Source organism: Panthera leo, chromosome F2, assembly GCF_018350215.1.
Source record: "Panthera leo isolate Ple1 chromosome F2, P.leo_Ple1_pat1.1, whole genome shotgun sequence".
In the NCBI taxonomy this organism is placed as follows: domain Eukaryota; kingdom Metazoa; phylum Chordata; class Mammalia; order Carnivora; family Felidae; genus Panthera; species Panthera leo.
Window position 1 is genome coordinate 29596157 of NC_056695.1, and position 25075 is coordinate 29621231.

Here is a 25075-nt window from a genome sequence, read left to right on the forward strand (position 1 = left end):
AGAGTGTCATGTCGTCTGCGAATAGTGAATGTTTGACTTCTTCCTTGCTGATTTGGATGCCTTTTTGTTGTTGTTGTTGTTGTCTGATTGCTGAGGCTAAGATTTCCAGTGCTGTTAAATAGTAATGGTGAGAGTGGATATCCCTGTCTTGTTCCTGACCATTAGAGGGGAAAAGCTCCCAGTTTTTCCCCATTGAGGGTGATATTAGCTGTGGGTCTTTCATATATAGCTTTTATGATGTTGAACTATGCTCCATCTATATCTACTTTGTTGAGGGTTTTTATCAAGAATGGATGCTGTATTTTGTCAAATGCCTTTTCTGTGTATGTTGAGAGGATCATATGTTTCTTAGCCTTTCTTTTATTAATCTGGTGTATCACGTTGATAGATTTGTGAATATCGAACCACTTCTGTAGACCAGGAATAAGTCCCTCTTGATTGTGCTGAGTAATTCTTTCAATGTACTATTCAATTTGATTTGCTACTATCTTTTTTCAAAAAATTTTAAATACTTATTTCTGAAAGAGAGAGAGAGAGAGGGAAAGAGAGGGAGAGAGAGAGAGAGAGAGAAAGAGAATAGAAAGTGAATGAGTGGGGGAGGGGCAGAGAGAGAGAGAGACACAGAATTCAAAGTGGGCTCCAGGCTCTGAGCTGTTCAAGCTCTGTTCAAGCCGACACCAGGCTCGAACTTATGAGCCATGAGATCATGACCCAAACCAAATTTGGACGCTTAACCGACTGAGCCACCCAGGCGCCCCTGAGTTGCTACTATCTTGTTGAGAATTTTTGCATCCAAGTTTGTCAGGAATATTGGCCTGTAATTCTCATTTTTACTGGGGTCTTTGCCTGGTTTTGGAATCAATGTAATGCTGGCCTCAAAGAATGAGTTTGGAAGTTTTTCTTCCATTTCTATTTTTTGGAGCAGTTTGAGAAGAATAGGTAGTAATTCTTCTTTAAATGTCTGGTAGAATTCCTCTGGAAAGCCATCTGGCCCTGGACTTTGGTTTATTGAGAGATTTTTTTTTTTTTTATTACAATTCAATTTCTTTGCTGGTTATGGGTTTGTTCAAATTACATATATCTTCCTATTTCAGTTTTGGTCATTTGTATGTTTCTAGGAATCTGTCCGTTTCTTTCAGATTTCCAAGTTTGTTGGCCTATAATTTTTCATACTATTATCTTAAAATTGCTTGTATTTCTGTGGTGTTGATTGTGACATCTCCTCTTTCATTCGTGATTTTATTTATTGGGGTTCTTTTTCTTTTCTTTTTGATAAGTCTGGCTAGAGGTTTATCAATTTTATTAATTCTCTCAAAGAACCAGCTTGTAGTTTTATTGATCTGTTCTACTATTGTTCTTTGTTTGTTTGTTTCTATATCATTTATTTCTTCTCTAATCTTTATTATATCCCTTATTCTGCTGGCTTTAGGCTTTATTTGCTGTTCCTTTTCCAGTTCCTTAAGATGTAACGTTAAGTTGTGTATTTGAGACTTTTCTTCCTTCTTGAAGTAGGCCTGTATTGAGTATACTTCCTTCTTAGGACTGCCTTTGCTGTGTCCCAAAAGTTTTGGACTGTTGTGTTCTCATTTTCCTTTGCTTCCATGTATTATTTTATTTCTTCTTTAATTTCTTGGTTAACCCCTTCTTCTTTAGTAGCATGTTCTTTAATCTCCATGTATTTGTGCTCTTTCCAAATTTCTTCCTGTTGTTGACTTCAAGTTTCATAACATTGTGGTCTGAAAATATGCGTGTTATGATCTCAGTCTTTTTGTACTTGTTGAGGGCTGATTTGTGACCCAGTATGTGATCTTTTCTGGAGAATGTTCCATGTGCACTCAAAAAGAATGTGTATTTTGCTGCTTTAGGATGACATGTTCTGAGTATATCTATTAAGTCCATCTGGTTCAGTGTGTCATTTGAAGCCATTGTTTCCTTGTTGATTTTCTGCTTAGATGATCTGTCCATTGCTCTAAGTGGGGTGTTAAAGCCCCTTACTATTATTGTATTATTATCAATGAGTTTTTTTATGTTTGTTATTCATTGATTAATATATGTGGGCTCCTTCAAGTTGGGAGCATAAATATTTACAATTGTTATATCTTCTTGATGGATAAACCCCTTAATTATGATATAATGCCTTCTTCATCTCTTGTTACAGTCTTTGGTTCAAAATCTAGTTTTTCTGATGTAAGTATGGCTACTCCAGCTTTCCTTTGACATCTATTAGCATAATAGATGGTTCTCCATCCCCTCACTTTCAATCTGCTGATGTCTTTAGGTCTAACATGAATCTCTTGTAGGCAGCATATAGATGTGTCTTTTTTTTTTTTAAATCCATTCTGATACCCTATGTCTTTTAATTGGAGCATTTAGCCCATTTACATTCAGAATGATTATTGAAAGATATGAATTTAGTGCCATTGTGTTACCTGTAAAGTTGGTGTTTCTGGTGATGTTCTCTGTTCCTTTCTATTCTTTGTTGCTTTTGGCCTTTTTTTCCCCCACTCAAGGAGTACACTTTAATATTTCTTGCAGGACTGGTTTAGTGGTCACAAACCCATTTAGTATTTTTTTGTCTGGGAAACTCTTTATCTCTCCTTCTATTCTGAATGACAGCCTTGCTGGATAAAGTGTTCTTGGTTGCATGTTCTTCCCATTCAGCCTGTTGAATACATCATGACACTCCCCTCTGGCCTGCCAAGTTTCTATGGACAGATCTGGTGTGAACATGATCTGTCCTTCTTTGTATGTTAAGGACTTTTTTTTCTCTTGCTGCTTTCAGGATTCTTTCCTTGTGTTTGTATTTTGTGAATTTGACTGCAATATGTCTTGGCGATGCCCAGCTTTTGTTGAATCTGATGGGAGTTCTCTGTGCTTCCTGAATTTTGATATCTGTTTCCTTCCCCAGATCATGGAAGTTTTCAGCTATAATTTGCTCAAATAAACCTTCTCCTTTTTCTTTCTCTCCTTCTGGAACTGCTGTGATACAAATATTATTATACTTTGAGGAGTTAACGGAGTTCCTTAAGTCTGCATTCATGATCCAGTACCTTCCTTTCCCTCTTTTTTTCAGCTTCATTATTTTCCATAATTTTATCTTCTATATCACTGATTTGTTTTTCTGATTCATGCATCCTTATTATCAGTGTATCCATTTGGTTTTGCATCACAGTTATAGCATTTTTTATTTTGGTCTGACTAGTTTATATTTCTTTTATATATATAGTAAGGGAATATCTTTTGTCTTCTATGCTTTTCTCAAGCCCAGCTAGTATCTGTATGATTATTGTTTAAAAAAAAAGTATTTATTTATTTATTTATTTATTTATTTATTTATTTATTTATTTTATTTTTTAAAATTTACATCCAAATTAGCATATAGTGCAACGAAAATTTCAGGAGTAGATTCCTTAATGCCCCTTACCCATTTAGCCCATTCCCCCCACACACAACCCCTCCAGCAACCCTCAGTTTATTCTCCATATTTATGAGTCTCTTCTGTTTTGTCCCCCTGTCTGTAAAAAAATTTTTTTTTAATGTTTATTCATTTTTGAGAGAGAGAGAGAGGGCAAGTGAGCATGAGTGGGGGAGGGGCAGAGAGAGAGGGAGACATAGAATCTGAAGCAGGCTCCAGGCTCTAAGCCAGCAGCCCAGAGCCTGATGCAGGGCTCAAACCCATGAACTGCGAGATCATGACCTGAGCTGAAGTCAGATGCTTAACTGACTGAGCCACCCAGGAGCCCCTGATTCTTGTTTTAAATTCTGGTTCAGACATCTTACTTGTATCTGTATTGATTAAATCCCTGGCTGTGACTTCTTCCTGTTCTTTCTTTTGTGGTGAATTCCTCTGTCTTTTCATTTTGTCTGGGTCACTATATTTTATGTTTGATTTTTAGAAAAGCCTGTTGTGTTCCTGCTCCAGAGAGTAATGGCTATAATAAGAAGAGGTCAAAAAAAAAAAAAAAAAAGTAATCTAGATCCTATTTCCCCTAGATCTGAAGTTTTGAAGCACTCTATGATCAGTAGACTTGGTGCATGCAAGAGGTTTGTGCTGGCTTTCTGGGGGTAGGGCTTGCTCCTCAGACAATGTTGCCCTTACAGAGATATGCCTGCAGCATGCAGGGAGGTGGGGCTTGATGTAAGCTGCTCTGGCTTCCACTGGATCGTGCTGTTTCGCTCACTGAAGTTGGTTAGTGCTGATTGGTGGGGAGGAAAATGGCATTGCCCTGCTTTCTCAACCCTAGGGTTGGGAGTTCCCTCCTACCACTCTTCAGAAAGACCCCACAGAAGAGCAAACAGTCACCTCTCTTGTATCCCCAACTTCTACCAGATCCCTGCCTTCACCCTGCCTTCATCGTTCAAGGGACGATGTAAGCTTAGGGTCCCGCTACTCCTCCACCATCTTAACTTCTTTACTGTGCCTTCTACTTTTCTTAATCCTGCTCGTGGTCTTTCCTTTCCACTCAAAAGGTTCCCTTTAACATTTTTGGTAGGGCTGGTTTAGTGGTCATGAATTCCTTTAACGATAGTCTTGCTGGATACGATAGTCTTGTCTGCAGGCGTTCTTTTTCCCCTAGTACTCAGAATATATCATGCCCCTTTCTTCTGGTCTGCAAAGTTTCTGCTACAAAATCTGATGATAGCCTTATGGGGTTTCCCTTGTACATAATTGTTTCCTCTTGCTGCTTTTAAAATTCTCTCTTTATCACTACTTTTTGCCATTATAATCACTATGTGTTTTGGTGTGGGCCTCCTTGGCTTGATTTTGGTAGGGCCTCTCCATGTCTCCTGGATCTGGATTACTCTTTCTTTCCCCAGATTCGGGAAGTTTTCAGCTATTATTCTTCAAATGAATTTTCTGCCCTTGTTTCTCTCTTTTCTCCTCCTGGGATCCCTATAATGTGAATGTTATTACACTGGGTGGTGTCATTGAGTTTCCTTAATTTATTTTCATTTATTATTATTGTTTTCCTCTCTTTTTTAGCTTGATTGCTTTTAGGCTGATTCGCCTTACTGTGTCGTCCAAGTCACTGATCCATTCTTCTGCTTCCTCTGGTCTACTGTTTATTCCCTTTAGTGTATTTTTATTATTTTTTTTTAAATTTTTTTTAACGTTTATTTATTTTTGAGACAGAGAGAGACAGAGCATGAATGGGGGAGGGTCAGAGAGAGGGAGACACAGAATCTGAAACAGGCTCCAGGCTCCGAGCTGTCAGCACAGAGCCCGACGTGGGGCTCGAACTCACAGACCGCGAAATCATGACCTGAGCCAAAGTCAGCCGCTCAACCGACTGAGTCACCCAGGCGCCCCAGTGTATTTTTAATTTTAGTCATTGGGTGTGTCATCTCTGGCTATTTTTCATGCTTCCTGTTTATTGAGGCTCTTACTGAGGTCCTCCACTCTTTTCTCACATCCAGTGAGTATCTTTTTGACCATTACTTTAAATTCTTTATCAGGCGTATTACTTATCTCTGTTCCATTTAGCTCTCTTGCTGTGATTTTGTGCTGTTCTGTCATTTGAGATGTATTCTTCTGCCTCCTCATTTTTGTCTAAATTTCTGTGTCTGTTTCTGTGTGTTAGGAAAGTCAGCTATGTCTCTGGGTCTTATGAAGAAGAGGTCCTGTAGTGCCCTGCAGTGCCACGTCCCCTGTTCACCAGAACTTTGCACTTCAGGGGTGTCTCCTATGTGTGTTGCCTGCATCCTGCTGTCGTGGCTGAGCTGCTTTTTCCTTCAGTCCTGTAGTCTGCAACTGTGTGTGTTTTTAGTGGGCCAGTCTGGGGCCAGCCTTGGGCTTGAGTTGTGTCAGACCAGGTACGTGCCAGAGCCACGAGCACCAAAATGCAGGGCACTTTTCCCTGTGTTGTCCCCTGAGGAGCTTTTGTTGTTAGGCAAGACCTACGGTCGCATTCCATGTTTGCCCCTAGCCCACGTCTAGGGCTGCAGTCTTGGTGACTGATGTGTGTGGTTGCCTTCCCATCTTGTGGCAGAAGTCGCCTTGGAGTGATGCTGGCCCCCGTCAGGGCTGCTTGCACACTGCCAGGTTTGTGGCACCATTTTGGATGGACTCCTGCTGAGGGCATGTTGGAGTGCATGTCCACAGGGGAATGCAGGCCAGGGCACGCTGTTAGCAAGATGGGTGGATAGTGTCTGTGCTGTGCTCGTTTCTGCAGGTGTCCACGTATCTAGGCTGGGGGCAGGAGAGGGAAATGGTCCCTGCCAGCAACTTTGTTCCTGGAAGAGTCTCCCAAAGATCCTTGACCCTCTAGCACATGCTCTAAGATTAGTAAACAAATCTTCCTCCCACATCCTCCAGGTGTTTTTCAAACTCCTGCTTCTGTGCTGTATCTGGTGTCTCAGAGGGGCTGTTTGTTATGCTGTGTGTTTAAGGGTGGGGACTCAGTTTCCTATCACCCTCCAGCTTTTCCAGAGTGAAGCCTGCTGATTTTTGAAGTTCCAGGTATTAAGTCCTACTGATTTTAAGAACTCATAAAGTTAGGCCCCTCCAGTTTTCAAAGCCAAATGTTATGGGGACCTTCTCGGTGCAGGCCTGCTGTGCCTGGGATGCCTGGTATGGGATCTGCTCCTCTCCCCTCTCTGTGCACATAATGTCCTACCCTCCTGTAGACAGTCCTATGGGTCAGTTTGTATCCCAACGATGTCTCCACCCGTCCTATCCTCTTCGATGTGGCCTCTTCTCTACATTTAGCTGTGAAGAGTCTGTTCTGCCAATTTTGAGGTCATTTTTTGGGGTTATTTAGGTGTGTCTGTGGGACGAGATGAGCCTGGGCTCCTACTCTGCCATCTTTCCCAGTAGTCTCCTATTATCTACTTTTTAAGTTAGAGACATCCTGGTGTGCGTGAAGTAGTAGGTTTTTAATTTTAATTTGCATGTCTCTGATGGCTGACAATGTTGAGCACCTTTTCATGTGCTTTTTGGCCATTCATATATCTTCTTTGCCCAAATATGTATTCAGATTTTTGCTCATTTAAAACATTGGGTTATTTCCTTATTAGTCAGTAATACGAATTTTATATATATTCTAGATATAAGTCTCTTGTTAGTTACATGATTTAAGAATAATTTCTCCATCGCTTCTTGGCCTTTTGGCTAAGATCAAGTGAAGTATCTGTTCTTATCAGTTTAATATCTGATACGTCCTCTATCCAAGGACAATATATTAAATGGATTTTTGGAGCCGGGAGATGGAATAGGGGCTTGCTCCCGTCCACTCCGCGCATCGACCCGGTATTGCAGTACTTCCGGGAATGGTGCACCTCCCTTCCTTTAAAAAAAAAAAAAAAAAAAAAAAAAAGAATAATTTCTCCAATTTTGGGGTTGTCTTTTTACTTTCTTGATGGTGTCCTTTGAAGCATAAAAGTTTTTAATTTTGATAAAGTCCAATTTGTCTATTTTTTATTTTACTGCTATTGCTTTTGTGTTATTTTTAAAAAACCATCTATTCCATAGTCATAAGGATTTATGCCTGTGGTTTATTCTAAGAGTGTTGAGTTTAATTTTTTATACAGGGTCAGGCAGGGGTCCAATTTCATTCTTTTGTATGTTGAGGTCCAATTGTTTCACCACCATTTGTTGAAAGGACTATTCTTTGCTCATTGCATTGTCTTGGTATCCTTGCCAAAAATCAATTGACCATAAATATGAAGAAACTCTCAATTCTGTTTTCTTGAGCTACATGTTATGCTTATGTTAGTTGCTGATACATCTTCCCTGGCTGCGTGTGCATGTGTGCACTTTTCCTCATGTCCCGGGTTCTCCGGCTTATGTGACTACTTTTATTTATTTATTTATTTAAAAATTGTTTTTTTAATGTTTATTTATTTTTGAGAGAAACAGAGACAGAATGCGAGTGGGTTAGGGACAGAGAGAGAGGGGACACAGAATCCGAAGCAGGCTCCAGGCTCTGAGCTGTCAGGACAGAGCCTGACGTGGGGCTGGAACTCAAGAGCCGTGAGCCAAAGTCCGACGCTCAACCGACTGAGCCACCCAGGCGCCCCATGTGACTACTTTTAGATGTCATATCTCCTCTCCCTGCTCTTCCTCAATCCCTGGTAACCACCATTCTACTTTCTGTCTCTAGGAATTGCCTGTTCTAGGTGCCCCATATAATTAGAATCATAAAATATTTGTCCATTTGTGGCTGCCTTGTTTCACCTAATATAACATCTTCCAGTTACATCCATGTTGTAACATGTCAGAATTTCCTTCCTTTTTAAGGGTGAACAATACACCATTGTATGTATGTGGCACATTTTGTTTATTCATCTGTTAATGGACAGTTGAGTTGTTTCTACGTTTTGTTGGCTATTGTGAATATCCTGCCACAGACACTGGTGTACAAATATTTGTTCAAGTCCCTGCTTTCAATTTTTGTGTGTGTATATGTCCAGAAGTGGAATTGGTGAATTATGTGGTAGTTCTATGCTTAATTTCTTGAGCACCTGCATCAGTATGGTTTAATATTTCCCAGGTGACTCCAGAGTGTAGCCAAGTTGACTCCCATTGTCATAGAGTCTTGCCTGATTCCTTCAGCTAAATGTAACCTCTTCCTCTTCTGATCTCAGCTAGCATGTTAATGAACTTTTCTTATGGTGCCCATTTATTTATTTATATTATTTATTTATTTGTATGATTTATATCATTGTAGACACTATTTGTACTAAATGCTGAGTATATGATGACAAACACCCCCCCCCCAAAACCCCTACTTTCATGAAGCTTGCAGTTAAGTGGAACAGACAGATATTAATTATGAAATCATATAAATGTATAATTATAAACTTATATATATAAAATATAAATTATATCTGCTATAAGAGAAAGAAACACGGTTCTTTTGAGGGCAAATTAACAAAGAAGCTGACCTAGACTGGAAGAAGGGGTTGGGAGTCTTCCCTAAGAAAGAAATGCTGGGGTTTAATTCTAAAAGATAAGGAATTATGTAAAAATGTAGTGAGAAGGAAGGTCATTCCAGGTAGAGCAAACACAGATTTTATGGATATAAAGAAAGTCAGTTTGGCTAGGATATGGGTAGCAAGGTGCCAATGCTGCAAGATGAAACCAGCTATTTGCAGGGGACGGACCATTCAAGACCTTGAAGATAGTTGAATGATTTTGGTCTTTATTCTAAGAGCAATGGGGAGCCATTGAAAGGTTTTGAATAGTGGGGTGACAAACACAGACTGGCATTTTGGAAAGATCTTTCTGCTGCTGTGTGGAATAGGGACTGAGTGGGGTTAGAGTGGTCCAGGTGAGAGAGACTGGTTCCTTGGACAAGAGAGGTAGCAGTGGTGATGGAGAAGTGTCACAGTTGTGAAGTAGTTAAGATTGATGGTCCTTGATGATGGATTGATATAAGCAACCAGGGGTCAAGGATGATATCTACTTTTCTGACTTTCCCAAAGCTTTGAGATTGTAATTATGCTTGATTACACTTTGCATACTTTCGGAGTGCCCTGCACAAAATATAGGTTCACTGAATAATAATCTTCAAGTGAATTAATGAGTCAATAAACCAACCATTATATTATATTGAACACACCCATATCAAGCATCCCTAATAGTATTATCCTCTAGATTATTTTTTTCTGCAGATGGATATGTGCGTCATTGTCTCAAGGGAGTTAAATTCAGAATGTTTTCTTCTGCTATAGTCAGCACTGTGCTAGGCACTGGGAATACATATATAGATAATATATTATCTGCCTATGGGTAGCTCTAAATACAGTGGAGAAAAAGACAAATAATTACAACAAAATATAATTATAGTAATGTACACTTTAATTGCAGAAGGAGTACAGAGGAAACAATGATTAATTTATTTTCCTAGGAGAGGTTCCCAATGTAGAAATTTAAGTATAGCATATTCCAAGTGGAGGTTTTGTATGTGTGTGGGTTTTTTTTAATGTACGTAGATGTTTTAGGGAATGGCAAACTCATTATGGTTAGAGCATAGGCAATATCACCAAGGTGGGGAAGGAGGTAGGAAAGAGGAAGGGAGAGAGAGAGAGAGATTTGGCCAGGGTCCTGAGCATCATGGTAGCATAGGGACTGGGAAGAGTGAGAAGGCCGAAGTATATTCCATGGTATACTGGCTCTAAGATACTCTTCTAAGTCAAAGGGCTTCATGGTCAAATAACTTTGGTAAACACTGATAATTACATCTTGGAGGTTTGTATGCACATTGGCATATGAAAGGCTCTGCAGAATAGAAATTAGTTTTAATTTGTTCAATCCAGTATTTCCCAAATGTATTTGATAAAAATCCTTGTCTCTCATATTACGTATCACACATATTGACATCCTGAAGTAGGTAGAGTTAGGCAAATGGTATATTGGGCTATAGATTAGAGATGGTTTATGTGGTTTTGCTGTCATTAGGGTCAAGGTGTAGAATATAATCATATACTGGTGAGTATATTTGGTATTACAATAAATCTTTCAGATGGAATTTTGAGCTGAGCAGGGCATAGTATAGAGCAGGGGTTCAGCCCTGCTAGCAGGAGGCAAAAGAGGAGAGCCACAGATTGAATGTTTACTGAAACACGCAACATGCTACTCCAAGAGTAGAAAAGACCATGTGGTTAGACTCCTAATTGCCAGTGACCGTGTAATTAGAGGATTGTTTTATAGACACTGTGAGACATTGTTAAACTGAAGTAGTGACCATGTTGTCATTATCGCTAACTTATTTAGTGTCATTTTGAACTCTTAATACCTTTACCGCCCAAAATTCGAGTTTTCAAAGGGTTCCACGAATAGAAATAGTTGAGTCATTGTTACTTCTTTGATATAATGTTTGAGGGACACCAGAATATCAATCCCAATTTTCAGTAACCAGCAACAGGGTAGATGAACAGATCCAGGCAGACGGGCAGAGCTCAGGGGCCAGGGATCTAGGCACAAGGCTGTTGTTTTTCCATGTCCAGCATCCATTTCTCCATCTGGTAAAATATCCTGATTTTCCTTTTGGGAGTAATTTCCTGATATTTGTTGTGGGTACTTGAGTATACAAGAGCCATCGTATCCCTATATAGGAGAATAGCACATCATTCTTCGTCAAGCTTCGCTATTGCTCTTCTGTTTATAAAATCTTTTGCTACCCAATGACTCATGCATTTCTCCTATGAAGATTTTGTCCTAGGGAGCAAAGCCTTTTTACATTTTACAAGATCCTTCCAATGGGCCCTAGACAGTATAGGTCACATTACTGGGACTAAGAACAATTGAATTAAATGACTAGATCTAGCATAAAATATCTCTTCCATCAGTTATAGAACTGCTAAGTCACTTGACTGCAATGTAAGGAATTATAGGCGTGTACACCAGAGTCTACCCAACTCTTTTATTTCCTTTGAATATTAGTCATATAGGTCTTTTCTTTCTGGCTTCTTTAGGATTAACCATAAATTCAGAACATAGGGCACTCTGGCAGCCTCACTATTATTCTCTGAAAAAAATAATATTGTCTTGGAATTTCACTCACCAAAATTTGCTTTTGCTTTTTCTAGGTGTTAAAGTTTGTAACTCTTAGGGTGCTTTCAAACATTTATTTGATCTTTTGAAGCTCATGTAGTTATTTTAGGTCTAGAGTAAAATAATTCTTCCCTCTTTCCTTAGATTGTTTTTAAAAAACAAGAAATTTTTATTTTATTGTCCTCTATGCCTGGCATATGCCTGGGAGCTCATCTAAGAAGATCAAGTCTATCTGGTGAGTTAGAATTTTGGAGAGAGAACTTTGGTTCCAAGATACTCCTCGTTCTTTGACAATTGTAGCATGATCCAAGCTTCACCTTTACATTTAAATTCTCTCACTTGGGTGAGACAAGTTTATCGAAAATCATATGTACTTTTAGATGAGTCATATACATTTTGTCCTTAATTCAGATACTACTACATTGATAGAGACACAGGAATAGAATTCTACTAATCCATTAGGAAGGGTCCTTTTTTCCCAAAGTAAAATGTAAAAGAAATGTAAACAAGTCCTTGATCCAATAGAATAGATCTGATTTTCGCTGTTGGGAGTGGTTAATAATCGTAATAGGGAGGATGTTAGACAAGCACAACTTGTTTCAATAAAACTCACTGGAAAAAAAAAAAAAAATTAAAAAAAAAAAAAAAAAAAAGGGGCGCCTGGGTGGCGCAGTCGGTTAAGCGTCCGACTTCAGCCAGGTCACGATCTCGCGGTCTGTGAGTTCGAGCCCCGCGTCAGGCTCTGGGCTGATGGCTCGGAGCCTGGAGCCTGTTTCCGATTCTGTGTCTCCCTCTCTCTCTGCCCCTCCCCCATTCATGCTCTGTCTCTCTCTCTGTCCCCAAAATAAATAAAAAACGTTGAAAAAAAAAAATAAAAAAAAAAAAATAAAAAAAAACTCACTGGGATTTAGGAAGGGAAGACCATGGCTTTATAGATGTTTGAAAATGTTGGAAAGTTCTAGTGCCAGGGAAAACAGAAAACAGACACAGATGTCATCTCAGATTTTTTCTAAAGGTCTCAGAGACGTTTACCCTTCATGCATTTGTTTTAGAGCACGAGGATGGACTTGATTCTGACTTGCATGTAGGCAGGGAAACAGAGAAGACAAATCACCAACACAGAAGCTTCCCAGACCAAGACTGGATTAAGTAGGATATTAACATGCTGTACTTCATATGAGAAAGCGGGTCATTGATGGGATCCGAAGGAAATCTATAGCATAGCAGGTGGAGTAACATCCCCATTGATCTGAAACCAATTGGATTTTCCTAAGAAAAAAGAGACATTTCACACTGGTAAAAAAAAAAAAAAAAAGGTCTAGCTCATTTATTAAAAAAAAAAAATTGTGAAATTCCTACCGGGCACGGTTGTAGGTGATAGAAACAGAGTGCAAAGAGATACTCCCTGCCCTTGTGCGGTTCACATTCTGGTGCTATTATTTATATAAATATATATAAATTATAATTTTTATAATTTTATTATATATTATATAATATAATTTTATTATATATTATATAGAATTATAGATTATATATTATATATAATTATATATAATAAATATAATATAAATTTATATTTATAGTATATATATAATATATAATAAATTATATATTATAATATAAATTATAATATATAATTTATAATTCTATATAATATATAATTATATATTATAATTCATATAAATATAATTTTTATATATTCATATAAATATAATTTTTATATATTCATATAAATATAATTGATATATACATTCATATAAATATAATTTATATAAATTAAACCAATTTTTTTCTTATTGGCAACAGTTCTTATCTGAGTAAGAAAATAAACAGAGAAACAGGATGGGACATGACTAATAATGGCAGGAGTGAAGCGTAGACGTGATAAGGACTACCGAGGATATCTAGGAAAAAAACCTCTCCAGTGGTCCCACCTGAACTGAAGCTGAATGATGAGAAATGGCCTGTCCTGCCAAGGGTAGCAGTAGAACATTCTAGGTGCAAGAGCAAACACTTTGAAGTCAAGACTAAATGAAGGCAAATGAGACTAAAGAGGAAGGAAAGATGGGGCACCTGGGTGGCTCAGTTGGTTGAGCGTCCGACTTCGGCTCAGGTCATGATCTCGCAGTCTGTGAATTCGAGCCTTGCGTCGGGCTCGGACTCTGTGCTGACAGCTCAGAGCCTGGAGCCTGTTTCAGATTCTGTGTCTCCCTCTCTCTCTGCCCCTCCCCCCACTCATGCCCTGTCTCTCTCTCTCTGTCAAAAATAAATAAACATTAAAAAAAATTAAAAAAAAAATAAAGAGGAAGGAAAGAAGGAAAAAGAAAACAAAAGATACCCATTTAAGTACCAAATTTGGATGGATTTTTTGGTTAACTTTATTGAAGTATAATTTACACAAAATCAAATGCATGTAGTCTGAGAATGAAGTTCTGACATAAGTGTTCAGTTTTGCTTCCTCCAAGATCTCATAGATTTTCTCTGGTTTTCTTTTAGGAGTTTTATAGTTTTTGCTCTTACACTTGTGTCTATGATCTACTTTGAGTTAATTCTTGGGTTTAGTTTAAGGTAAATGAAAATGTTCATTCTTTTCACATAAGGTTATCTAGCTGTCCTTGCATTGGTTGTTGAAAAGACGATCCTTTTTCCATTGAACTACCTTGGTATCTTTGGTAAACACCAGTTGACCCTATACATGTGTCTCTGTTTCTATGAACCATTGATGTATGGATTTATCTTTACACTTAGTGCCACACTGTCTTGACTACTGTAGTTTTATAGTAAGTCTTGACATTAGGGAGTATAAATCCTCCAGTTTTATTCTTTTTATAATAAAATTGGCTATTTGAGCTTCTTTGATTTGGGGTATGAATTTTAGGATCGGCTTATCAATTTCTACCAAAAAAATCATGCTGGGGTTTGTTGGGGGTTGGATTAAATCCACAAATCAATTTGTGGAGAGTTTACATCTTAGTGATATTGAGTCTTCTGATCCACGAACACCCTATGTCTGTCCATTTATTTGGGTCTTCTGTAGTTGCCCTCGTCCACAGTTTGAAATTTTGGGCTCATATGTCCCACGTCTGTTTTGTTGAATTTATTCCTAAACATTTTATGTTTATTTATGCTACTGTAAATGACATTTCCTAAAAGTTTATTTTCCTATTTCTCATTGGTTGTATATAGCAATACTATTGATTATGAGTGTTGGCCTAGTGTCCTACAACCTTTCTAAATGTACTTATTTGTCATGGTAGGTTGTATTTGTTTAAAATATATTAGAAAACGTGTTAGTTGAATGTTCAGGCTTACATGTTTGTAATTGAGGTTTTAGGCACGAGGCAGGCTGTGATATTCAAGGTTCAGCATATCTGGGCGTATCTGGAGGCCTACATAGGTCCAGTAGGGGGGCTGGGTGTATATGAATCAAGAAGCCTCCTGGGAAAGTCCTCAATCTATTGAGCTAACTGATGAGTCACATTTGGTTCAAGGATTATGAGTTTTTGAAATGGGGACACTGATAAGAAGCAAGATCCTTATCTGCAGTAAAGACTCTAAAAAATTATTTCACTAAAACCTTTTAAGGCTGATAATCCTTGGTAAACTATTTGGGATACAAGGTAACCACAACTATAAAGACAAAGATGGGGATTTCATTTTCTTTCTATGGTAATGTGCTGTGTGTGGGGGGGGGGGGGGGGAGGAAATTTAATTTAACAAGACTTTAATGAGATAGCAGGACTAAAAACTAATTGCGGTTAAGTAGCTGGCAGAAATTCCATACCTCTCTTCCCTCGATCCCACCCTACTCTGCAAATATTGCCTACCACATACACATATACTACAAATGCTTAAATGAAGTCTATTATATTAAAAAAAATATAGACTTTTTTGTTGTTTGAATAGTTAAATTTTGTAGATGATTGCAGAGGCATGAGTCAGAGCCGACAATGGTCATGAGAATTAAAAAAAAAAAAAAAATGGCAGCATTTTAGACCTTGCAGGGCATGGAAAAAGGGTCAGCCTGACCTCATCTATAGCTCCTGGGCCAGGCAACTCCAGCTAACACTTGGAATTGACAAGTAGCAACAAGGACTGCCTCTTTCTATCTCATCTTATTTTTTGTTAGCATAAGATGGAAGGCAATCCCACAATTACAGAGTCTTAGATTTCCCGGTCCATTTTTCCACCTGCTGGGGGAGGAGCTGCTCTCAGAGGGTCATGCGGGGAAACTCCCTGATCTCTCTCATCATTTTAATGTCACGTCTGAGACTATGCCCAGATTTTCTGTTCATTCAGGCATTTATTCACTTACTAATTTAAAAAGTTTTGAGCTCCTCTTATATTTGAGGCATTGTTTTAGGGAACATTGTGCTGGGGGTTCAGCAGCAAATAAAACAGACAAAATTGTCTTCATGGGGTTTATATATATTAAATATATTATAATATATTAAACTATTACTTCAACATCCACTTATTGTACTAGGACTTGGGTATGATTTCAGTTTCACTAGGGGGAGGAGAAAATAACCACATATCACACAGGGTGATAAATGCCAAAACAGAGGTAAACACAGGGTTCTGTGGAATTAGCAAGCTTCTCCTGGGGAATCAGGGCGGGCTTCCCATAGCTGACGTCTGACTTGGGTAGGATAAGTATGGAGGGTAGGCAAAATTTTCATCCACTCTCCTAAAGGCTCCAACTGGGACCAACATAAGACAGATTAACAGGAGAAAAGTATAGGAATGTTACTTATATGTTCATGGGAGCCTCCAGAGAAAATTGAAGAAAAAGAAGTGAGCAGGCCAAGTGCTTATATACTAGGTTCAACACAGAGTTGCAATTGTGGAGAGGTAACTAAAATACTTGAAAGGAGGGGACCACTAAAGGAAGGAAGAGTTATTTTAATAAGGTCTGTATGTCCAGATTGCTCTTAGCTTGGACTCCCTGTCTCTGATGATAAGAATGTTTCTTTCTCCTGTTACAGGGAGGGACCCGTTCACGTGAGAGTTTTATCTTTGGCTTTTAGGAAGGGAAAGGAAGGTCAGAGTGTCCTTCTTGCACCTGCTTTTTTTTTTTTTTTTGTTAAGGGCCTTTAACTCAAAAATAATCAGTATACCAAAGGGGCATATTTTGGGGTGGCATGTCTTGAACTCCTTCAAATAGGAGCTAGCTAGGTGAGGACATGGGGCAGGCATTCCTGGCGGAGGGCTGGTAGTATGTGCTGTGGCCTGGGGAACTACCCCAGCATGGCTCTGGTGTGGGTGGGAGAGGAGGGGTGGGGGCAGTTGAAGCTAGAATGGTAAGCAGAGTTTCATCCTTGGAAGCCTTGTATATGATGGTGTAATCATTTCTTCTTGCTGCTGCAATATATCACCTAACCCCCCAAATTACCATCTCATAGTTCTGGTGCTCAGAAGTCTGGTGTCTCAATGGGCAAAACCCAAGGTGTCTGCAGGGCTGCCCATGTTCCTTTCTGGAGGCTCTAGAAAGAACCTGATTTTCTTTTCTTTTCTTTTCTTTTCTTTTCTTTTCTTTTCTTTTCTTTTCTTTCCTTTTCCCTTTCTTTCTTTCTTTCTTTCTTTCTTTCTTTCTTTCTTTCGCCTTTTCCAGCCTCCAGAAGCCACATGCATTCTTTTGCTTATGGCTCCTTCTCCATCTTCGAAGCAGGCAGCATGGTGTTTTCATGTCCCTCTGTGGCTTCTGCTTCCTCCTTCCACTTTGAGGGTCCCTTCTGATGAGATTGGTCCCATGGGAATAATCCAGGATAATCTCCTCATTCCAAGGTCTGTTGGTGAGAAGCTTTAATTTCATCTGCAATTTCAACAGCTCCTTGGACATCTAAATTTCTACAGATTTATAGATTTGGGGGATTAGGGTGTGGGCATTTTGGGGGAGCTACCATTCTGCCTGCCACATATGGGGAGCTACTCACGGGCATAAACAGAGGAGCAGTATGACCGGGTTTAGAGGGAATGCATTTAGAGGGGCTGCCATTATGGTTGTGTGGAGATTGGGCCAGAGTGGGGTTGGAAAGGGCAGGGCACAATGGAGCTGCTGGGGCAGAGGCTGTAATTAAAAAGCCTAGGTGAGTGACAAATGACAAGCGTCTGTATGGACATAATGTAGATAATTTACCCCTAGAATTCTTAGAAAAATTTTATCTAATTAAGCTTGAGACACACCCCATAGTGTGGAGAAAAGGAAATTGATTTCTAATCCTGTTTTAAGGCACGAATAACTTTGGAACAGAGGCTATGTCCTCGTACAGAATTTCCTTGCTTTTCCCAAGAAGGAGGAGTGTTTTCTGAACATTGTAAAATGGGGCTGTTGGATTGGGGCACCTCTAAAGTTTTCTCTACACAACTTCTCTGACTCTATGAAAAGGAGATGTTTCCACCTTCTTTAAATTGTGACTTTACGGTAAATTAACCACAAGATCGAAAAGACCTTCGTGAATATAACAGAGCTAATGCTAAGTGCCAGCGTTTTACCGAACTACAGGAGACGAGAACAGGTGCTTCAGTGTAGGAAATATGAACAACTCTGTGGATCCCAAGAACGGGGAATCTCTGAAATCCCCAGGGTGTGTTTTCGGAAGAAAACACAGCAGGCTTTAGCTTCAATTCTTTTCAACCTTGCTGGGGGGAAGAGTGGACGGAAGAGTGGATTCATATGGTGTCCATCAGGACTCTGGGTGGCAGTTGAGAGGGGCCGATTCGCTTGGTGGATCCTGAGGATGCAGATTGGCTGGGGGCTAAAGTCTGGGCTGAGAGGACCATCAGGAAGCAAGGGAACACAGACACCTCAGAGCTGGGAGCGCGGACGAGGGGACGCTACAGAAATGTCCCGACATTGTGCCACCCCTGCTTCTGCCAAGCGCCTGACCTCAGTCCTTGTGTTGCTGGCTGGAGAGTCAAAGCCCCGGGACGAACATAGGGTTGGTCACGTGCCCACTCCCTTAGCTGGAGAGGAACAGTCCGGCCCCTGGAGCTCACCCTGCTGTGTAGCCCACAGTTCACACTGAGAAATCTCCCACGAGGAAGAACAGATTCCAGTAAGTGTGTGTATGTGGTGGGAGTGTTGTGTGTGTATGTTGTGGGGGAATGGTTGGCCACCAGATAGCAAAACGATGACAAATGTCTTCTAACCCAACCAGCTTGGCTTTTCTCTCTGGCCCCTTGGCTTCCTCTTGGCTACTTTTCAGTTTGTTAACTTACTCTATGGGAGGTATGTCACATCCGTTTAGACTGGTGACCAATTGCCAGGGTGAGTTAGAAAATAAGATTTTGAGTCACTTTGATTTTTTTGAGAGTGCCATCCTGTTATAGCATCCTGGATGCTGTAAGTCTAAACCCCAACCAAGGTGAAATTTTTTTTTTAGCAATTTCTAATTTGTCTGTGTGATGCTGACATAGCTTCTGACTGCTTCCCAGATAAGGCTGTGTGGAAAGAACACGCACCAAAAAAAGTGTGGAGAATAGTGTGGAAGGACCCTTGCTTTGGGAGGAGGCTGCATTTGCAGTAGTGATGTTCTATTGCAAACCCCTGATGCCATCCAGTTCAGTATGATTCTTGTGTGTATGTAGTAACTCTTCTAGTCAGTGCTCAGTGACGGAGATGAGCTTGAACTGACTGCTTTGTTTTCTGGACATGTGCTTTTACTGCTAATAGGACCAGAAAGGGGTAGCCTTGGTACCAAATTTTATCATCAGTTGGTCCAGAGTGAGAAAATAAGATGAGGGGCGCCTGGGTGGCTTGGTCGGTTAAGCGTCCGACTTCAGCTCAGGTCATGATCTCACGGGCCGTGAGTTCGAGCCCTGTGTCGGGCTCTGTGCTGACAGCTCAGAGCCTGGAGCCTGTTTCATTTTCTGTGTCTCCCTCTCTCTCTGCCCCTCCCCTGTTCATGCTCTGTCTCTCTCTGTCTCAAAAATAAATAAACGTTTAAAAAAAAAATAAGATGAAATCTAGCCACTTGGGAAGGAAAGGTCTGGCTTTCTAGGGGCCCCTTCTTGTGCATCACTGGCTGAGGGTTGGAACAAGCACACGCTTGCTGGTAGGAGAGGAGCCAGAGGGTCAGGCTGCATGACTCCAGTTCTATGGCTGTCCCAATGTGGGGTGCAGAGAAGCAGACAGAATAACTACTTTTTTCTCTTTCTAGACTCCGTTGTCTATTGGTTTCTGGCTGGGTTCAGCCAATGGGACACATGGGTAGGAGATTAGGGGGCAGGAGGAAGGAAGGAGCCAGAATGTGTCTGTCTCTCTGCTTAGGGTGTCGTATTAGGCAGCAGCTACAACGCTTCCGTGGGGGCTCAGTAAAGCACCTCCACCCCGGCTCTGCCTGGGCTCTTGCTTCTACCAGGTGCCCGGCCTCTGATAATGCTGCCTCTTCCCTCTCCCCTCCAACCTGGAGATGGTAGTGCCTTTCCTGACCTTGAGGGCCTCCAGAATGCCTCGCCATTCCCTGGCTGGCTTCTCAGCAATTCAATAACATGATCAAGACCCTTAAATTCCATCTTGTAAGAATAAATAGATGGTTTCTGTTTTCCAAATCAGATCCTGACTAATACGACCAACGTGAGGCTGTGGGGTATTTTCCGGGGGCAGGAAATGAGGCCAGCACAAGTGGCTGCCACTGGGGCAACGCAGATGTCCCCTTCGACCATCCCTGGAGGTCCCACTAATTCTCTCCCTCGAAGAGCTACCATCTGGATGCCCGCCATGACAGAGTGAGGGGACCACTGGGTTCAAGGTGTTTCCCTTCTTTCTTTTTTGCCCCCCTTCGCCATGCTTTCACTCTCGTCAAACCCTGGAGGGGCCTGAAGTAGCAAGCAGAGGTGAGAGCAAGAGAAGCAGGTGTGGGGAAGGAGAGGGGAAGACAGACTCCCTTCTACCACTGCTGAGCCCACGGAGAGCTGTCCTCAAGACAGAGCGCTGCTAGTGAGTCTGGGAGGGATTAGATCCTAGCAGACACGTAGGTTGGGAAATCGTGGTCTAGGTCATAGTGACTAAGAATCTAACTCAGGTTTTTAAACAAGTCTTTGCAAGGTGGGATCGCACATGAAAATGGCTAGATATGACCGCGTCATTTCCATTCATTTATTTATTTGTTCATTTAACAAATATTTATTGAATATGTATCAGGTGATGGCCATATCTACGGAACAGATCTTCCTGTACTCAGCATTGGGAAAGTGCCAAGGTCCTTCCTGGCTTTCTGTGGCTGTTTATAAGATTCCCCTAGTGGCTCTCAGAAAGATCCATACTGAAACACCAATGTGTCCTTTCTCATCATTAGCAGCATTGTTTAATCTGAAATGCACACACCATAAATCGTCTGATTCTGTATTGAGGAGGCAGCATCTTATTATACACTGGCAGTTTATTTTCTAAATATTTCTAAACACACCAGGTACCCACAAATGGTGAAACTCTAATCCCTCCAAATCTTGCCCTATAGGTTCGGAAGTAAGAATAGCACTCACCACTGTGTTGCTGCCTTTGATCCCTGGGACAAGGAGGCTGGCTTCTCACCTCTCTAGTGCTCAACTACAAGTTAACCACTTTCTACAGCTGAATTAGAGCCTTGTACTGCAGCCAAAACACAGTGCGGATTAGACAACTAAAGATGTCTTTTCAAAGTGAAACAAAGAAATTAATTAAAGCCAGACAGGAAGCGTCTTCGGTGTGGTGTCTGGCGTTGTAGCCTTTCTCGGGCCGCAGGCTCTCGCAGGGAGGGTGCAACATGGCAGGTGGTTATTGGGAACCGCGGCCAGACCTTGTAGTCAACAGAGGACCCCTCGTGGGATCCATGGTGGGCACCCCCTTGGTGCTGGCGAGCGGGCTGGGTGGCCCCGGCCATAGGGAGGGAGTCAGAGTTGCGTGTGCCTGTGTGAGGGCCTCTGGGGGGCCTGCGTGGCGGAAGGAAGAGGCTATTAGAAGACATGACAAAGATAAACGGGTACCTTGTCTATTCCCCAGCGCAGAGGGACAGGGTGTCTGAAGGAAGGAACGAAGAAAACTAAGCGTGTCGGGGAGAATAGTCAGTCACTTGCATCCATGTCGTTTCATATGTCATCCTTTGAGGTGAGCACCGTCCCATGTTCCCGGAGGAGTAGACCGAGGTCGACGGAGTGGCTAAGCTCACCTGACACAGGTTAAATGGTGGGCAAGTGGCGTTGCTGGGATTTAAGTTCTGGTGTTCGACACCAAGCGAGCCTGCAGCCGGCCCGCTCCCCACACTGACTCCGCAGGGCCTTCTTCCCGCGGTTCCTCCCCAGGGATGTGTCTCCTGGGGCCTTCCTGAACGAAACCCAGGAGGGAAATCTCTTTGCCTCATGTCTTCGTCAGTAAAAGGAGACAGATGAATCCGGTGAGCTCAGACTCCTGACTGTAACCGTTTGTGAAGCCCGAAGGATTTCAGGAGAGGCGGTGGGGTGACCTAGACTCTAGACGAAGTTAGTCCTGGTGGAAAACTTCCCTCCTCATCAGTTCCAGACACACATAGTGGTATTTAGTTTCTCAAAACTGACTTGGAATCGGGCACTAGTCCCCACGCTCTTCAGCTGCAGTTCTACTGTTTTTAGAGGGAAATAGAGTGCCTGGCACATCAAAAGATTAGTTATTATCTGGGAGATGAAAGAGTGAGTGGAAGCCAGCGTTGTGCGTATGGGGAAAAGGGAAGGAGCTGTGTACAGAGGAACAGAAAGACACATTTGTACGTAACAGAATTTTAAATATTTACTACCAGGATCATGTGGCGAAGTCTGGATTTTTTTTTTTTTTTTTTTTTTAAAGCAAAGAAAAGATCTAGTTTCGGTGGGTTGGTTAAATGGCTTCCTTTGATGCGGCTACTTTGTTGACCCAGATACCCAGCTCCTCAGAGGCTGTTTTGTGGAAGGCAAGAAGCGAAACTTTAACGCCGCTGCCTGTTTATCTTTTCTGGGAAGAGGGAGACACGGAGTAGATGATCTTTTGTATCCAGGAGGCTGTTAATTAGTCTTAGAATATGTAACGGAAGGTCTGGGGCTCAGCTGGGCGTGCAGAACGGGATTGTACAGCATGTTCAAATGAGGAGTTTGGGAAGCAAGTGTGTTCAGAGGAAGAACATTGCGGGTGGACGCCTGCGGTTCAGCTGAGATGCTTAATATTCAGTTCTAACTTTTTCCTGCAGCGACATCTGTTACCTTCATGAATGCTCTGTGTGAATGATTTCCAGGGACATTCAAAAGGTGGGGTCTGAGTCACCGTAGAACAGGAAAGAGAACAGTTGTAGGAGCTAAGAAGACAGCGAGATGGATGGTTTAAGGAGCAAGAGCCATGCACGCCGAAGGTCCCTGGCACTCCACAGATATCTTGGGACAACCTTGGACTTGCACTGTATGTGGGTGCCATTTTGCTGAAATTTAAGAGAACACGACCTTCGTTGATTGTAAGGTCTTGAGTGTGGGGAGCATCGCGAAGGCAAGGAGAGAGGGGCATTTGATTTACAAAGCAGAGTGAAAGCAGGGCCCACAGTACGCATGGCTGCTTTATTTCAGGACTCAGTGGGAAACCACTGGTGCCAAGGGATATGAATATTTAACATTTTCTCAAGGAAACAGTCAATCTGTTAGTTCTACCCTTCCCCATTTAACAAGATGTGGATGATAAGCAAGTGAAAGACACTGGGGACAACTGAAGGTCACTGGATCCAAGTAGTTATGAAAAAGAATGAAGTGAGAAGCACCAGGGGATTGAATACCATGGAGGAAAAAAACCGCTAATAATAATTGTAACTGACAACAAGAATCTCAGAACCAAAAACGTGTCATTTTCAAAAGCTTCCCAGTAATTAATGAGTAATGGATTAAAGGAGAGAGCGGGGAATATGTTTTTTTTTTTTTTTTTTTTTTATAGGAAAATTATTTTTACTGGGCTGATCAGTAGCGGTAATTCCCTATGCATCCTTTCTTCCCTCTATCTGCTGGCCGGCTCCACTTAATTGAGTCTCTCTTCAGTTACTATGCTAGTCTTCATTCAAGAGTTAGTGGAGTTTTTCATCCAACATTGGCTGTGATCCTAATATAACATAACACGTCTTCATTGGGACTGGGGTTAATGTAAACTAAGTTAATGAAGATAGCTATGAGTTTTCAGTAAACCCTCGTATGGAAGGACGCACTGATCTGGCTCATGTCTGGTTAATCATCGTTCAGTGGAAACTCCGTAGTTTTCCAATTTAGTATAATTGGAGAGTTTAAATCTCCTTCTTTCCTCCACCCCCAGCCTGGTACATGATATTACCTAATATCTTTTACTAGGAAGCTCAAAGCAATATTATTGAATAATTATGAAACCAGTAGGAAATAGGTGAATATTATATTACCAGTTGTGGAAATGGAAAGGCCGATATTATAAACTCAAACTGAAATCCTTATCTACCCCCCTTCTCACCCTCTTGCTCTGTATTTGTAGTTCATCAATTTTGTCATCTGTCCAGAAACCCAAGAGTTGTCTTTTCATGTCTGTACCTCTAATCCCCGACATCCTATCAGTTGCCAGATCCCTTCTGTTCTACTATCTACTTGTGTCTGGAATTAGCATCTGTTCTTCCTACTCCCTCTGCCCTGGTCCAGCGCTCATCACATCCAAACTGGTCTCTGGCCTCTGGTCTCAGCAGCCCCTAGTACAAACTCGAAGTGCCTCAGATTAGAGCCTCTCGGTGACCTCCCATTGGATCTGCACATGTCACCTGCGTCACCTGGAAGGTTGGGTGCTTAAGGGAACAGAGCAAAATCCATCTGATTCACATTTGTGCTGCCAGAACATAGCATAGAGACTGGAACATTGGCTCCACATAAGCCTCCACCCATCCATCATCCACCCTTTCCACATATGTTTATTGAGGTCCTACTATGTGCAGCTACACTCTAGGTGAATGAGACTATGTCAGTGAATAAAACAGATACTGCTGCCTTTGCATATGTTCCTTCTTACCCTGATGCATATATTTAAGCTTTTATAAACAGGTTTTGTAAACGTATGGAGTCAAACATATCTGTGTTTCCTTTATGATTTGTACTTTTTGTGTATTGCCTAAGACATTCTTTGGTTCTAAACCATAATAAAAAATCTTGCATAGCGCAATTATGATTAAGAACTCAGGCCTTGCGGTGGCTGGGTGGCTCAGTTGATTGACCATCCGACTCTTGATTTCTGCTCAGGTCAGGATCCCAGGGTGGTGGGATTCTCTCTAAGATTCTCTCTCTTTCTTTCTCTTCCCCACGCATGCTCTCTCTAAAAACAAATAAACAAAAATCCCCTCAGGCCTAGAGTACAGTGACCTGAATTCAAATTCCATCTTGTCCACTAAAAGCTGGGCAACTTAGCTTAGGATTCTGTGCTTTAGTTTGCTCATTTGTACAAATAAGAGCATTTAAGGGTATTTAACTTGTGCGGTTGTTTTGGAGATTAAATGAGCTAATACAATGACATGCATATAGAGTTGTATCTGATGAGTTGTAATTTGTACTATTATTCTATTATGTTCTTTTTTATCATCTCTCTGATCAATTTGAAATTTGTTTTCATTTACG

At 41.1% G+C, this 25075-nt stretch overlaps 1 long non-coding RNA gene and 1 other non-coding gene across 2 annotated transcripts in view; both read left to right on the plus strand.

Moving 5' to 3' along the window:
* The window catches only part of LOC122210629, a 63817-nt gene that overhangs the window by 26724 nt on the left and 12018 nt on the right, over positions 1-25075 (plus strand). The window lies entirely within an intron of this gene.
* LOC122211324 lies at positions 7092-7283 on the plus strand. Its single transcript, XR_006198632.1, has one exon. It is a non-coding gene; the product is annotated as a U2 spliceosomal RNA (small nuclear RNA).